Genomic DNA, 17,327 nt, shown 5'->3' with positions numbered 1-17,327 from the left:
CACCGGGGCAGTAGCACCACACACATCTCCCAGAGAACAGAGACTTCCCAATCTGTGCGTGTTCTCTTCGAATGGAGAGGGTAGTTTCCATCTGCGAAGCACAGTCATGACCCACAGCGCTGCAGGAGTGCTATCTCCAAAGTGAATGGGAAGCTGCCCTCCCTTGAGTGGGTAAAAGCCTAAACCAGGCCTGAAAGCACGTCACCGTGTGCAAAAGAAGACCAGAAAACGGACATTTTTCCCTGCACGAAAAGGGCTCTTGGTTTCTCAAATGGAAAGACAAGCTGTCAAAAGTAAGTCAGTATTGGAGAGAGGCAGAAGGCTGTACTTGGCAGAGGCTAGGGTAAGAGGTTCCTCAAAGCAGCCTTCTCAAAGGGCATAGAAGCAGAAGCCTTCTCCAGCGGCCTCTCCACCAGAGTCTATCCACAAAAGGAACACATTGAAGCTGGCTGCGAATGCACAGCCGAGGAGGAAAGCAGTACCCGCATGCTACGAATGTGATCTCTTGATGGTGCCCCAGAAAGGAACTCTGGCACTTGTACTTCCCAAGTGAGCTTAGCTGCACAACGTTTTCCCCACAGTGGAGAGCAGAAACATTGCTAGTGGCCAGTGAGCCACCCCATACACCGGGGCAGTAGCACCACACACAACTCCCAGAGAACAGAGACTTCCCAATCCGTGCGTGTTCTCTTCGAATGGAGAGGGTAGTTTGCAGTCTGCGAAGCACAGACATGGCCCACAGCGCTGCAGGAGTGCCATCTACAAAGTAAATGGGAAGCTGCCCTCCCTCGAGTGGGTAAAAGCCTAACGCCAGCCCTGAAAGCACGTCACCGTGTGCAAAAGAAGAACAGAAAACGGACATTTTTCCCTGCACGAAAAGGGCTCTTGGTTTCTCAAACGGAAAGACAAGCTGTCAGAAGTAAGTCAGTATTGGAGAGAGGCAGAAGGCTGTACTTGGCAGAGGTTAGGGTAAGATGTTCCTCAAAGCAGCCCTCTCAAAGGGCATTGAAGCAGAGGCCTTATCCAGCGGCCTCTCCACCAGAGTCTATCCACAAAAGGAACACCTTGAAGCTGGCTGCGAATGCACAGCTGAGGAGGAAAGCAGTACCCGCATGCTACGAATGTGATCTCTTGATGGTGCCCCAGAAAGGAACTCTGGCACTTGTACTTCCCAAGTGAGCTTAGCTGCACAACGTTGGCCCCACAGTGGCGAGCAGAAACATTGCTAGTGGCCAGTGAGCCACCCCATACACCGGGGCAGTAGCACCACACACAACTCCCAGAGAACAGAGACTTCCCAATCCGTGCGTGTTCTCTTCGAATGGAGAGGGTAGTTTGCAGTCTGCGAAGCACAGACATGGCCCACAGCGCTGCAGGAGTGCCATCTCCAAAGTGAATGGGAAGCTGCCCTCCCTCGAGTGGGTAAAAGCCTAACCACAGCCCTGAAAGCACGTCACCTTGTGCAAAAGAAGAACAGAAAACGGACATTTTTCCCTGCACGAAAAGGGCTCTTGCTTTCTCAAACGGAAAGACAAGCTGTCAAAAGTAAGTCAGTATTGGAGAGAGGCAGAAGGCTGTACTTGGCACACGCTAGGGTAAGAGATTCCTCAAAGAAGCCTTCTCAAAGGGCATAGAAGCAGAAGCCTTCTCCAGCGGCCTCTCCACCAGAGTCTATCCACAAAAGGAACACCTTGAAGCTGGCTGCGAATGCACAGCTTAGGAGGAAAGCAGTACCCGCATGCTACGAATGTGATCTCTTGATGGTGCCCCAGAAAGGAACTCTGGCACTTGTACTTCCCAAGTGAGCTTAGCTGCACAACGTTTGCCCCACAGTGGCGAGCAGAAACATTGCTAGTGGCCAGTGAGCCACCCCATACACCGGGGCAGTAGCACCACACACAACTCCCAGAGAACAGAGACTTCCCAATCCGTGCGTGTTCTCTTCGAATGGAGAGGGTAGTTTGCAGTCTGCGAAGCACAGACATGGCCCACAGCGCTGCAGGAGTGCCATCTCCAAAGTGAATGGGAAGCTGCCCTCCCTCGAGTGGGTAAAAGCCTAACCACAGCCCTGAAAGCACGTCACCTTGTGCAAAAGAAGAACAGAAAACGGACATTTTTCCCTGCACGAAAAGGGCTCTTGCTTTCTCAAACGGAAAGACAAGCTGTCAAAAGTAAGTCAGTATTGGAGAGAGGCAGAAGGCTGTACTTGGCACACGCTAGGGTAAGAGGTTCCTCAAAGAAGCCTTCTCAAAGGGCATAGAAGCAGAAGCCTTCTCCAGCGGCCTCTCCACCAGAGTCTATCCACAAATGGAACACCTTGAAGCTGGCTGCGAAAGCACAGCTGAGGAGGAAAGCAGTACCCGCATGCTACGAATGTGATCTCTTGATGGTGCCCCAGAAAGGAACTCTGGCACTTGTACTTCCCAAGTGAGCTTAGCTGCACAACGTTTGCCCCACAGTGGCGAGCAGAAACATTGCTAGTGGCCAGTGAGCCACCCCATACACCGGGGCAGTAGGACCACACACAACTACCAGAGAACAGAGACTTCCCAATCCGTGCGTGTTCTCTTCGAATGGAGAGGGTAGTTTGCAGTCTGCGAAGCACAGACATGGCCCACAGCGCTGCAGGAGTGCCATCTCCAAAGTGAATGGGAAGCTGCCCTCCCTCGAGTGGGTAAAAGCCTAACCACAGCCCTGAAAGCACGTCACCGTGTGCAAAAGAAGAACAGAAAACGGACATTTTTCCCTGCACGAAAAGGGCTCTTGCTTTCTCAAACGGAAAGACAAGCTGTCAAAAGTAAGTCAGTATTGGAGAGAGGCAGAAGGCTGTACTTGGCACACGCTAGGTAAGAGGTTTTTCAAAGCAGCCTTCTCAAAGGGCATAGAAGCAGAAGCCTTCTCCAGCGGCCTCTCCACCAGAGTCTATCCACAAAAGGAACACCTTGAAGCTGGCTGCGAATGCACACCTGAGGAGGAAAGCAGTACCCGCATGCTACGAATGTGATCTCTTGATGGTGCCCCAGAAAGGAACTCTGGCACTTGTACTTCCCAAGTGAGCTTAGCTGAACAACGTTTGCCCCACAGTGGCGAGCAGAAACATTGCTAGTGGCCAGTGAGCCACCCCATACACCGGGGCAGTAGCACCACACACAACTCCCAGAGAACAGAGACTTCCCAATCTGTGCGTGTTCTCTTCGAATGGAGAGGGTAGTTTGCAGTCTGCGAAGCACAGACATGGCCCACAGCGCTGCAGGAGTGCCATCTACAAAGTAAATGGGAAGCTGCCCTCCCTCGAGTGGGTAAAAGCCTAACGCCAGCCCTGAAAGCACGTCACCGTGTGCAAAAGAAGAACAGAAAACGGACATTTTTCCCTGCACGAAAAGGGCTCTTGGTTTCTCAAACGGAAAGACAAGCTGTCAGAAGTAAGTCAGTATTGGAGAGAGGCAGAAGGCTGTACTTGGCAGAGGCTAGGGTAAGAGGTTCCTCAAAGCAGCCCTCTCAAAGGGCATAGAAGCAGAGGCCTTATCCAGCGGCCTCTCCACCAGAGTCTATCCACAAAAGGAACACCTTGAAGCTGGCTGCGAATGCACAGCTTAGGAGGAAAGCAGTACCCGCATGCTACGAATGTGATCTCTTGATGGTGCCCCAGAAAGGAACTCTGGCACTTGTACTTCCCAAGTGAGCTTAGCTGCACAACGTTTGCCCCACAGTGGCGAGCAGAAACATTGCTAGTGGCCAGTGAGCCACCCCATACACCGGGGCAGTAGCAACACACACAACTCCCAGAGAACAGAGACTTCCCAATCCGTGCGTGTTCTCTTCGAATGGAGAGGGTAGTTTGCAGTCTGCGAAGCACAGACATGGCCCACAGCGCTGCAGGAGTGCCATCTCCAAAGTGAATGGGAAGCTGCCCTCCCTCGAGTGGGTAAAAGCCTAACCACAGCCCTGAAAGCACGTCACCTTGTGCAAAAGAAGAACAGAAAACGGACATTTTTCCCTGCACGAAAAGGGCTCTTGCTTTCTCAAACGGAAAGACAAGCTGTCAAAAGTAAGTCAGTATTGGAGAGAGGCAGAAGGCTGTACTTGGCACACGCTAGGGTAAGAGGTTCCTCAAAGAAGCCTTCTCAAAGGGCATAGAAGCAGAAGCCTTCTCCAGCGGCCTCTCCACCAGAGTCTATCCACAAAAGGAACACCTTGAAGCTGGCTGCGAATGCACAGCTGAGGAGGAAAGCAGTACCCGCATGCTACGAATGTGATCTCTTGATGGTGCCCCAGAAAGGAACTCTGGCACTTGTACTTCCCAAGTGAGCTTAGCTGAACAACGTTTGCCCCACAGTGGCGAGCAGAAACATTGCTAGTGGCCAGTGAGCCACCCCATACACCGGGGCAGTAGCACCACACACAACTCCCAGAGAACAGAGACTTCCCAATCCGTGCGTGTTCTCTTCGAATGGAGAGGGTAGTTTGCAGTCTGCGAAGCACAGACATGGCCCACAGCGCTGCAGGAGTGCCATCTCCAAAGTGAATGGGAAGCTGCCCTCCCTCGAGTGGGTAAAAGCCTAACCACAGCCCTGAAAGCACGTCACCGTGTGCAAAAGAAGAACAGAAAACGGACATTTTTCCCTGCACGAAAAGGGCTCTTGCTTTCTCAAACGGAAAGACAAGCTGTCAGAAGTAAGTCAGTATTGGGGAGAGGCAGAAGGCTGTACGTGGCAGAGGCTAGGGTAAGAGGTTCCTCAAAGAAGCCTTCTCAAAGGGCATAGAAGCAGAGGCCTTCTCCAGCGGCCTCTCCACCAGAGTCTATCCACAAAAGGAACACCTTGAAGCTGGCTGCGAATGCACATCTTAGGAGGAAAGCAGTACCCGCATGCTACGAATTTGATCGCTTGATGGTGCCCCAGAAAGGAACTCTGGCACTTGTACTTCCCAAGTGAGCTTAGCTGCACAACGTTTGCCCCACAGTGGAGAGTAGAAACATTGCTAGTGGCCAGTGAGCCACCCCATACACCGGGGCAGTAGCACCACACACAACTCCCAGAGAACAGAGACTTCCCAATCCGTGCGTGTTCTCTTCGAATGGAGAGGGTAGTTTACAGTCTGCGAAGCACAGTCATGACCCACAGCGCTGCAGGAGTGCCATCTCCAAAGTGAATGGGAAGCTGCCCTCCCTCGAGTGGGTAAAAGCCTAAACCAGGCCTGAAAGCACGTCACCGTGTGCAAAAGAAGAACAGAAAACGGACATTTTTCCCTGCACGAAAAGGGCTCTTGGTTTCTCAAACGGAAAGACAAGCTGTCAAAAGTAAGTCAGTATTGGAGAGAGGCAGAAGGCTGTACTTGCCAGAGGCTAGGGTAAGAGGTTCCTCAAAGCAGCCTTCTCAAAGGGCATAGAAGCAGAAGCCTTCTCCAGCGGCCTCTCCACCAGAGTCTATCCACAAAAGGAACACTTTGAAGCTGGCTGCGAATGCACAGCTTAGGAGGAAAGCAGTACCCGCATACTACGAATGTGATCTCTTAATGGTGCCCCAGAAAGGAACTCTGGCACTTGTACTTCCCAAGTGAGCTTAGCTGCACAAAGTTTGCCCCACAGTGGCGAGCAGAAACATTGCTAGTGGCGAGTGAGCCACCCCATACACCTGGGCAGTAGCACCACACACATCTCCCAGAGAACAGAGACTTCCCAATCCGTGCGTGTTCTCTTCGAATGGAGAGGGTAGTTTACAGTCTGCGAAGCACAGTCATGACCCACAGCGCTGCAGGAGTGCTATCTCCAAAGTGAATGGGAAGCTGCCCTCCCTCGAGTGGGTAAAAGCCTAAACCAGGCCTGAAAGCACGTCACCGTGTGCAAAAGAAGACCAGAAAACGGACATTTTTCCCTGCACGAAAAGGGCTCTTGGTTTCTCAAACGGAAAGACAAGCTGTCAAAAGTAAGTCAGTATTGGAGAGAGGCAGAAGGCTGTACTTGGCAGAGGCTAGGGTAAGAGGTTCCTCAAAGCAGCCTTCTCAAAGGGCATAGAAGCAGAAGCCTTCTCCAGCGGCCTCTCCACCAGAGTCTATCCACAAAAGGAACACTTTGAAGCTGGCTGCGAATGCACAGCTTAGGAGGAAAGCAGTACCCGCATACTACGAATGTGATCTCTTGATGGTGCCCCAGAAAGGAACTCTGGCACTTGTACTTCCCAAGTGAGCTTACCTGCAAAACGTTTGCCCCACGGTGGCGAGCAGAAACATTGCTAGTGGCGAGTGAGCCACCCCATACACCGGGGCAGTAGCACCACACACATCTCCCAGAGAACAGAGACTTCCCAATCCGTGCGTGTTCTCTTCGAATGGAGAGGGTAGTTTACAGTCTGCGAAGCACAGTCTTGGCCCACAGCGCTGCAGGAGTGCCATCTCCAAAGTGAATGGGAAGCTGCCCTCCCTCGAGTGGGTAAAAGCCTAAACCAGGCCTGAAAGCACGTCACCGTGTGCAAAAGAAGACCAGAAAACGGACATTTTTACCTGCACGAAAAGGGCTCTTGGTTTCTCAAACGGAAAGACAAGCTGTCAAAAGTAAGTCAGTATTGGAGAGAGGCAGAAGGCTGTACTTGGCAGAGGCTAGGGTAAGAGGTTCCTCAAAGCAGCCTTCTCAAAGGGCATAGAAGCAGAAGCCTTCTCCAGCGGCCTCTCCACCAGAGTCTATCCACAAAAGGAACACCTTGAAGCTGGCTGCGAATGCACAGCTGAGGAGGAAAGCAGTACCCGCATGCTACGAATGTGATCTCTTGATGGTGCCCCAGAAAGGAACTCTGGCACTTGTACTTCCCAAGTGAGCTTAGCTGCACAACGTTTGCCCCACAGTGGCGAGCAGAAACATTGCTAGTGGCCAGTGAGCCACCCCATACACCGGGGCAGTAGCACCACACACAACTCCCAGAGAACAGAGACTTCCCAATCCGTGCGTGTTCTCTTCGAATGGAGAGGGTAGTTTGCAGTCTGCGAAGCACAGACATGGCCCACAGCGCTGCAGGAGTGCCATCTCCAAAGTGAATGGGAAGCTGCCCTCCCTCGAGTGGGTAAAAGCCTAACCACAGCCCTGAAAGCACGTCACCGTGTGCAAAAGAAGAACAGAAAACGGACATTTTTCCCTGCACGAAAAGGGCTCTTGCTTTCTCAAACGGAAAGACAAGCTGTCAGAAGTAAGTCAGTATTGGGGAGAGGCAGAAGGCTGTACGTGGCAGAGGCTAGGGTAAGAGGTTCCTCAAAGAAGCCTTCTCAAAGGGCATAGAAGCAGAGGCCTTCTCCAGCGGCCTCTCCACCAGAGTCTATCCACAAAAGGAACACCTTGAAGCTGGCTGCGAATGCACATCTTAGGAGGAAAGCAGTACCCGCATGCTACGAATTTGATCGCTTGATGGTGCCCCAGAAAGGAACTCTGGCACTTGTACTTCCCAAGTGAGCTTAGCTGCACAACGTTTGCCCCACAGTGGAGAGTAGAAACATTGCTAGTGGCCAGTGAGCCACCCCATACACCGGGGCAGTAGCACCACACACAACTCCCAGAGAACAGAGACTTCCCAATCCGTGCGTGTTCTCTTCGAATGGAGAGGGTAGTTTACAGTCTGCGAAGCACAGTCATGACCCACAGCGCTGCAGGAGTGCCATCTCCAAAGTGAATGGGAAGCTGCCCTCCCTCGAGTGGGTAAAAGCCTAAACCAGGCCTGAAAGCACGTCACCGTGTGCAAAAGAAGAACAGAAAACGGACATTTTTCCCTGCACGAAAAGGGCTCTTGGTTTCTCAAACGGAAAGACAAGCTGTCAAAAGTAAGTCAGTATTGGAGAGAGGCAGAAGGCTGTACTTGCCAGAGGCTAGGGTAAGAGGTTCCTCAAAGCAGCCTTCTCAAAGGGCATAGAAGCAGAAGCCTTCTCCAGCGGCCTCTCCACCAGAGTCTATCCACAAAAGGAACACTTTGAAGCTGGCTGCGAATGCACAGCTTAGGAGGAAAGCAGTACCCGCATACTACGAATGTGATCTCTTAATGGTGCCCCAGAAAGGAACTCTGGCACTTGTACTTCCCAAGTGAGCTTAGCTGCACAAAGTTTGCCCCACAGTGGCGAGCAGAAACATTGCTAGTGGCGAGTGAGCCACCCCATACACCTGGGCAGTAGCACCACACACATCTCCCAGAGAACAGAGACTTCCCAATCCGTGCGTGTTCTCTTCGAATGGAGAGGGTAGTTTACAGTCTGCGAAGCACAGTCATGACCCACAGCGCTGCAGGAGTGCTATCTCCAAAGTGAATGGGAAGCTGCCCTCCCTCGAGTGGGTAAAAGCCTAAACCAGGCCTGAAAGCACGTCACCGTGTGCAAAAGAAGACCAGAAAACGGACATTTTTCCCTGCACGAAAAGGGCTCTTGGTTTCTCAAACGGAAAGACAAGCTGTCAAAAGTAAGTCAGTATTGGAGAGAGGCAGAAGGCTGTACTTGGCAGAGGCTAGGGTAAGAGGTTCCTCAAAGCAGCCTTCTCAAAGGGCATAGAAGCAGAAGCCTTCTCCAGCGGCCTCTCCACCAGAGTCTATCCACAAAAGGAACACTTTGAAGCTGGCTGCGAATGCACAGCTTAGGAGGAAAGCAGTACCCGCATACTACGAATGTGATCTCTTGATGGTGCCCCAGAAAGGAACTCTGGCACTTGTACTTCCCAAGTGAGCTTACCTGCAAAACGTTTGCCCCACGGTGGCGAGCAGAAACATTGCTAGTGGCGAGTGAGCCACCCCATACACCGGGGCAGTAGCACCACACACATCTCCCAGAGAACAGAGACTTCCCAATCCGTGCGTGTTCTCTTCGAATGGAGAGGGTAGTTTACAGTCTGCGAAGCACAGTCTTGGCCCACAGCGCTGCAGGAGTGCCATCTCCAAAGTGAATGGGAAGCTGCCCTCCCTCGAGTGGGTAAAAGCCTAAACCAGGCCTGAAAGCACGTCACCGTGTGCAAAAGAAGACCAGAAAACGGACATTTTTACCTGCACGAAAAGGGCTCTTGGTTTCTCAAACGGAAAGACAAGCTGTCAAAAGTAAGTCAGTATTGGAGAGAGGCAGAAGGCTGTACTTGGCAGAGGCTAGGGTAAGAGGTTCCTCAAAGCAGCCTTCTCAAAGGGCATAGAAGCAGAAGCCTTCTCCAGCGGCCTCTCCACCAGAGTCTATCCACAAAAGGAACACCTTGAAGCTGGCTGCGAATGCACAGCTGAGGAGGAAAGCAGTACCCGCATGCTACGAATGTGATCTCTTGATGGTGCCCCAGAAAGGAACTCTGGCACTTGTACTTCCCAAGTGAGCTTAGCTGCACAACGTTTGCCCCACAGTGGCGAGCAGAAACATTGCTAGTGGCCAGTGAGCCACCCCATACACCGGGGCAGTAGCACCACACACAACTCCCAGAGAACAGAGACTTCCCAATCCGTGCGTGTTCTCTTCGAATGGAGAGGGTAGTTTGCAGTCTGCGAAGCACAGACATGGCCCACAGCGCTGCAGGAGTGCCATCTCCAAAGTGAATGGGAAGCTGCCCTCCCTCGAGTGGGTAAAAGCCTAACCACAGCCCTGAAAGCACGTCACCTTGTGCAAAAGAAGAACAGAAAACGGACATTTTTCCCTGCACGAAAAGGGCTCTTGCTTTCTCAAACGGAAAGACAAGCTGTCAAAAGTAAGTCAGTATTGGAGAGAGGCAGAAGGCTGTACTTGGCACACGCTAGGGTAAGAGGTTCCTCAAAGAAGCCTTCTCAAAGGGCATAGAAGCAGAAGCCTTCTCCAGCGGCCTCTCCACCAGAGTCTATCCACAAAAGGAACACCTTGAAGCTGGCTGCGAAAGCACAGCTGAGGAGGAAAGCAGTACCCGCATGCTACGAATGTGATCTCTTGATGGTGCCCCAGAAAGGAACTCTGGCACTTGTACTTCCCAAGTGAGCTTAGCTGCACAACGTTTGCCCCACAGTGGCGAGCAGAAACATTGCTAGTGGCCAGTGAGCCACCCCATACACCGGGGCAGTAGCACCACACACAACTCCCAGAGAACAGAGACTTCCCAATCCGTGCGTGTTCTCTTCGAATGGAGAGGGTAGTTTGCAGTCTGCGAAGCACAGACATGGCCCACAGCGCTGCAGGAGTGCCATCTCCAAAGTGAATGGGAAGCTGCCCTCCCTCGAGTGGGTAAAAGCCTAACCACAGCCCTGAAAGCACGTCACCGTGTGCAAAAGAAGAACAGAAAACGGACATTTTTCCCTGCACGAAAAGGGCTCTTGCTTTCTCAAACGGAAAGACAAGCTGTCAAAAGTAAGTCAGTATTGGAGAGAGGCAGAAGGCTGTACTTGGCACACGCTAGGTAAGAGGTTTTTCAAAGCAGCCTTCTCAAAGGGCATAGAAGCAGAAGCCTTCTCCAGCGGCCTCTCCACCAGAGTCTATCCACAAAAGGAACACCTTGAAGCTGGCTGCGAATGCACAGCTGAGGAGGAAAGCAGTACCCGCATGCTACGAATGTGATCTCTTGATGGTGCCCCAGAAAGGAACTCTGGCACTTGTACTTCCCAAGTGAGCTTAGCTGAACAACGTTTGCCCCACAGTGGCGAGCAGAAACATTGCTAGTGGCCAGTGAGCCACCCCATACACCGGGGCAGTAGCACCACACACAACTCCCAGAGAACAGAGACTTCCCAATCCGTGCGTGTTCTCTTCGAATGGAGAGGGTAGTTTGCAGTCTGCGAAGCACAGACATGGCCCACAGCGCTGCAGGAGTGCCATCTCCAAAGTGAATGGGAAGCTGCCCTCCCTCGAGTGGGTAAAAGCCTAACCACAGCCCTGAAAGCACGTCACCGTGTGCAAAAGAAGAACAGAAAACGGACATTTTTCCCTGCACGAAAAGGGCTCTTGCTTTCTCAAACGGAAAGACAAGCTGTCAGAAGTAAGTCAGTATTGGGGAGAGGCAGAAGGCTGTACGTGGCAGAGGCTAGGGTAAGAGGTTCCTCAAAGAAGCCTTCTCAAAGGGCATAGAAGCAGAGGCCTTCTCCAGCGGCCTCTCCACCAGAGTCTATCCACAAAAGGAACACCTTGAAGCTGGCTGCGAATGCACATGTTAGGAGGAAAGCAGTACCCGCATGCTACGAATGTGATCGCTTGATGGTGCCCCAGAAAGGAACTCTGGCACTTGTACTTCCCAAGTGAGCTTAGCTGCACAACGTTTGCCCCACAGTGGAGAGCAGAAACATTGCTAGTGGCCAGTGAGCCACCCCATACACCGGGGCAGTAGCACCACACACAACTCCCAGAGAACAGAGACTTCCCAATCCGTGCGTGTTCTCTTCGAATGGAGAGGGTAGTTTACAGTCTGCGAAGCACAGTCATGACCCACAGCGCTGCAGGAGTGCCATCTCCAAAGTGAATGGGAAGCTGCCCTCCCTCGAGTGGGTAAAAGCCTAAACCAGGCCTGAAAGCACGTCACCGTGTGCAAAAGAAGAACAGAAAACGGACATTTTTCCCTGCACGAAAAGGGCTCTTGGTTTCTCAAACGGAAAGACAAGCTGTCAAAAGTAAGTCAGTATTGGAGAGAGGCAGAAGGCTGTACTTGGCAGAGGCTAGGGTAAGAGGTTCCTCAAAGCAGCCTTCTCAAAGGGCATAGAAGCAGAAGCCTTCTCCAGCGGCCTCTCCACCAGAGTCTATCCACAAAAGGAACACTTTGAAGCTGGCTGCGAATGCACAGCTTAGGAGGAAAGCAGTACCCGCATACTACGAATGTGATCTCTTGATGGTGCCCCAGAAAGGAACTCTGGCACTTGTACTTCCCAAGTGAGCTTACCGGCAAAACGTTTGCCCCACAGTGGCGAGCAGAAACATTGCTAGTGGCGAGTGAGCCACCCCATACACCGGGGCAGTAGCACCACACACATCTCCCAGAGAACAGAGACTTCCCAATCCGTGCGTGTTCTCTTCGAATGGAGAGGGTAGTTTACAGTCTGCGAAGCACAGTCTTGGCCCACAGCGCTGCAGGAGTGCCATCTCCAAAGTGAATGGGAAGCTGCCCTCCCTCGAGTGGGTAAAAGCCTAAACCAGGCCTGAAAGCACGTCACCGTGTGCAAAAGAAGACCAGAAAACGGACATTTTTCCCTGCACGAAAAGGGCTCTTGCTTTCTCAAACGGAAAGACAAGCTGTCAGAAGTAAGTCAGTATTGGGGAGAGGCAGAAGGCTGTACGTGGCAGAGGCTAGGGTAAGAGGTTCCTCAAAGAAGCCTTCTCAAAGGGCATAGAAGCAGAGGCCTTCTCCAGCGGCCTCTCCACCAGAGTCTATCCACAAAAGGAACACCTTGAAGCTGGCTGCGAATGCACATGTTAGGAGGAAAGCAGTACCCGCATGCTACGAATGTGATCGCTTGATGGTGCCCCAGAAAGGAACTCTGGCACTTGTACTTCCCAAGTGAGCTTAGCTGCACAACGTTTGCCCCACAGTGGAGAGCAGAAACATTGCTAGTGGCCAGTGAGCCACCCCATACACCGGGGCAGTAGCACCACACACAACTCCCAGAGAACAGAGACTTCCCAATCCGTGCGTGTTCTCTTCGAATGGAGAGGGTAGTTTACAGTCTGCGAAGCACAGTCATGACCCACAGCGCTGCAGGAGTGCCATCTCCAAAGTGAATGGGAAGCTGCCCTCCCTCGAGTGGGTAAAAGCCTAAACCAGGCCTGAAAGCACGTCACCGTGTGCAAAAGAAGAACAGAAAACGGACATTTTTCCCTGCACGAAAAGGGCTCTTGGTTTCTCAAACGGAAAGACAAGCTGTCAAAAGTAAGTCAGTATTGGAGAGAGGCAGAAGGCTGTACTTGCCAGAGGCTAGGGTAAGAGGTTCCTCAAAGCAGCCTTCTCAAAGGGCATAGAAGCAGAAGCCTTCTCCAGCGGCCTCTCCACCAGAGTCTATCCACAAAAGGAACACTTTGAAGCTGGCTGCGAATGCACAGCTTAGGAGGAAAGCAGTACCCGCATACTACGAATGTGATCTCTTGATGGTGCCCCAGAAAGGAACTCTGGCACTTGTACTTCCCAAGTGAGCTTACCTGCAAAACGTTTGCCCCACAGTGGCGAGCAGAAACATTGCTAGTGGCGAGTGAGCCACCCCATACACCGGGGCAGTAGCACCACACACATCTCCCAGAGAACAGAGACTTCCCAATCCGTGCGTGTTCTCTTCGAATGGAGAGGGTAGTTTACAGTCTGCGAAGCACAGTCTTGGCCCACAGCGCTGCAGGAGTGCCATCTCCAAAGTGAATGGGAAGCTGCCCTCCCTCGAGTGGGTAAAAGCCTAAACCAGGCCTGAAAGCACGTCACCATGTGCAAAAGAAGACCAGAAAACGGACATTTTTCCCTGCACGAAAAGGGCTCTTGGTTTCTCAAACGGAAAGACAAGCTGTCAGAAGTAAGTCAGTATTGGAGAGAGGCAGAAGGCTGTACTTGGCAGAGGCTAGGGTAAGAGGTTCCTCAAAGCAGCCTTCTCAAAGGGCATAGAAGCAGAAGCCTTCTCCAGCGGCCTCTCCACCAGAGTCTATCCACAAAAGGAACACCTTGAAGCTGGCTGCGAATGCACAGCTGAGGAGGAAAGCAGTACCCGCATGCTACGAATGTGATCTCTTGATGGTGCCCCAGAAAGGAACTCTGGCACTTGTACTTCCCAAGTGAGCTTAGCTGCACAACGTTTTCCCCACAGTGGCGAGCAGAAACATTGCTAGTGGCCAGTGAGCCACCCCATACACCGGGGCAGTAGCACCACACACAACTCCCAGAGAACAGAGACTTCCCAATCCGTGCGTGTTCTCTTCGAATGGAGAGGGTAGTTTGCAGTCTGCGAAGCACAGACATGGCCCACAGCGCTGCAGGAGTGCCATCTACAAAGTAAATGGGAAGCTGCCCTCCCTCGAGTGGGTAAAAGCCTAACGCCAGCCCTGAAAGCACGTCACCGTATGCAAAAGAAGAAAAGAAAACGGACATTTTTCCCTGCACGAAAAGGGCTCTTGGTTTCTCAAACGGAAAGACAAGCTGTCAGAAGTAAGTCAGTATTGGAGAGAGGCAGAAGGCTGTACTTGGCAGAGGCTAGGGTAAGAGGTTCCTCAAAGCAGCCCTCTCAAAGGGCATAGAAGCAGAGGCCTTATCCAGCGGCCTCTCCACCAGAGTCTATCCACAAAAGGAACAACTTGAAGCTGGCTGCGAATGCACAGCTGAGGAGGAAAGCAGTACCCGCATGCTACGAATGTGATCTCTTGATGGTGCCCCAGAAAGGAACTCTGGCACTTGTACTTCCCAAGTGAGCTTAGCTGCACAACGTTTGCCCCACAGTGGCGAGCAGAAACATTGCTAGTGGCCAGTGAGCCACCCCATACACCGGGGCAGTAGCAACACACACAACTCCCAGAGAACAGAGACTTCCCAATCCGTGCGTGTTCTCTTCGAATGGAGAGTGTAGTTTGCAGTCTGCGAAGCACAGACATGGCCCACAGCGCTGCAGGAGTGCCATCTCCAAAGTGAATGGGAAGCTGCCCTCCCTCGAGTGGGTAAAAGCCTAACCACAGCCCTGAAAGCACGTCACCTTGTGCAAAAGAAGAACAGAAAACGGACATTTTTCCCTGCACGAAAAGGGCTCTTGCTTTCTCAAACGGAAAGACAAGCTGTCAAAAGTAAGTCAGTATTGGAGAGAGGCAGAAGGCTGTACTTGGCACACGCTAAGGTAAGAGGTTCCTCAAAGAAGCCTTCTCAAAGGGCATAGAAGCAGAAGCCTTCTCCAGCGGCCTCTCCACCAGAGTCTATCCACAAAAGGAACACCTTGAAGCTGGCTGCGAATGCACAGCTGAGGAGGAAAGCAGTACCCGCATGCTACGAATGTGATCTCTTGATGGTGCCCCAGAAAGGAACTCTGGCACTTGTACTTCCCAAGTGAGCTTAGCTGAACAACGTTTGCCCCACAGTGGCGAGCAGAAACATTGCTAGTGGCCAGTGAGCCACCCCATACACCGGGGCAGTAGCACCACACACAACTCCCAGAGAACAGAGACTTCCCAATCCGTGCGTGTTCTCTTCGAATGGAGAGGGTAGTTTGCAGTCTGCGAAGCACAGACATGGCCCACAGCGCTGCAGGAGTGCCATCTCTAAAGTGAATGGGAAGCTGCCCTCCCTCGAGTGGGTAAAAGCCTAACCACAGCCCTGAAAGCACGTCACCGTGTGCAAAAGAAGAACAGAAAACGGACATTTTTCCCTGCACGAAAAGGGCTCTTGCTTTCTCAAACGGAAAGACAAGCTGTCAAAAGTAAGTCAGTATTGGAGAGAGGCAGAAGGCTGTACTTGGCAGAGGCTAGGGTAAGAGGTTCCTCAAAGCAGCCTTCTCAAAGGGCATAGAAGCAGAAGCCTTCTCCAGCGGCCTCTCCACCAGAGTCTATCCACAAAAGGAACACTTTGAAGCTGGCTGCGAATGCACAGCTTAGGAGGAAAGCAGTACCCGCATACTACGAATGTGATCTCTTGATGGTGCCCCAGAAAGGAACTCTGGCACTTGTACTTCCCAAGTGAGCTTACCTGCAAAACGTTTGCCCCACAGTGGCGAGCAGAAACATTGCTAGTGGCGAGTGAGCCACCCCATACACCGGGGCAGTAGCACCACACACATCTCCCAGAGAACAGAGACTTCCCAATCCGTGCGTGTTCTCTTCGAATGGAGAGGGTAGTTTACAGTCTGCGAAGCACAGTCTTGGCCCACAGCGCTGCAGGAGTGCCATCTCCAAAGTGAATGGGAAGCTGCCCTCCCTCGAGTGGGTAAAAGCCTAAACCAGGCCTGAAAGCACGTCACCGTGTGCAAAAGAAGACCAGAAAACGGACATTTTTCCCTGCACGAAAAGGGCTCTTGCTTTCTCAAACGGAAAGACAAGCTGTCAGAAGTAAGTCAGTATTGGGGAGAGGCAGAAGGCTGTACGTGGCAGAGGCTAGGGTAAGAGGTTCCTCAAAGAAGCCTTCTCAAAGGGCATAGAAGCAGAGGCCTTCTCCAGCGGCCTCTCCACCAGAGTCTATCCACAAAAGGAACACCTTGAAGCTGGCTGCGAATGCACATGTTAGGAGGAAAGCAGTACCCGCATGCTACGAATGTGATCGCTTGATGGTGCCCCAGAAAGGAACTCTGGCACTTGTACTTCCCAAGTGAGCTTAGCTGCACAACGTTTGCCCCACAGTGGAGAGCAGAAACATTGCTAGTGGCCAGTGAGCCACCCCATACACCGGGGCAGTAGCACCACACACAACTCCCAGAGAACAGAGACTTCCCAATCCGTGCGTGTTCTCTTCGAATGGAGAGGGTAGTTTACAGTCTGCGAAGCACAGTCATGACCCACAGCGCTGCAGGAGTGCCATCTCCAAAGTGAATGGGAAGCTGCCCTCCCTCGAGTGGGTAAAAGCCTAAACCAGGCCTGAAAGCACGTCACCGTGTGCAAAAGAAGAACAGAAAACGGACATTTTTCCCTGCACGAAAAGGGCTCTTGGTTTCTCAAACGGAAAGACAAGCTGTCAAAAGTAAGTCAGTATTGGAGAGAGGCAGAAGGCTGTACTTGCCAGAGGCTAGGGTAAGAGGTTCCTCAAAGCAGCCTTCTCAAAGGGCATAGAAGCAGAAGCCTTCTCCAGCGGCCTCTCCACCAGAGTCTATCCACAAAAGGAACACTTTGAAGCTGGCTGCGAATGCACAGCTTAGGAGGAAAGCAGTACCCGCATACTACGAATGTGATCTCTTGATGGTGCCCCAGAAAGGAACTCTGGCACTTGTACTTCCCAAGTGAGCTTACCTGCAAAACGTTTGCCCCACAGTGGCGAGCAGAAACATTGCTAGTGGCGAGTGAGCCACCCCATACACCGGGGCAGTAGCACCACACACATCTCCCAGAGAACAGAGACTTCCCAATCCGTGCGTGTTCTCTTCGAATGGAGAGGGTAGTTTACAGTCTGCGAAGCACAGTCTTGGCCCACAGCGCTGCAGGAGTGCCATCTCCAAAGTGAATGGGAAGCTGCCCTCCCTCGAGTGGGTAAAAGCCTAAACCAGGCCTGAAAGCACGTCACCGTGTGCAAAAGAAGACCAGAAAACGGACATTTTTCCCTGCACGAAAAGGGCTCTTGGTTTCTCAAACGGAAAGACAAGCTGTCAGAAGTAAGTCAGTATTGGAGAGAGGCAGAAGGCTGTACTTGGCAGAGGCTAGGGTAAGAGGTTCCTCAAAGCAGCCTTCTCAAAGGGCATAGAAGCAGAAGCCTTCTCCAGCGGCCTCTCCACCAGAGTCTATCCACAAAAGGAACACCT

The sequence above is a fragment of the Kogia breviceps genome, chromosome 7 (assembly GCF_026419965.1).
Source record: "Kogia breviceps isolate mKogBre1 chromosome 7, mKogBre1 haplotype 1, whole genome shotgun sequence".
NCBI classification, from domain to species: Eukaryota; Metazoa; Chordata; class Mammalia; order Artiodactyla; family Physeteridae; genus Kogia; species Kogia breviceps.
Note: the sequence above shows the minus strand (reverse complement) of the source record.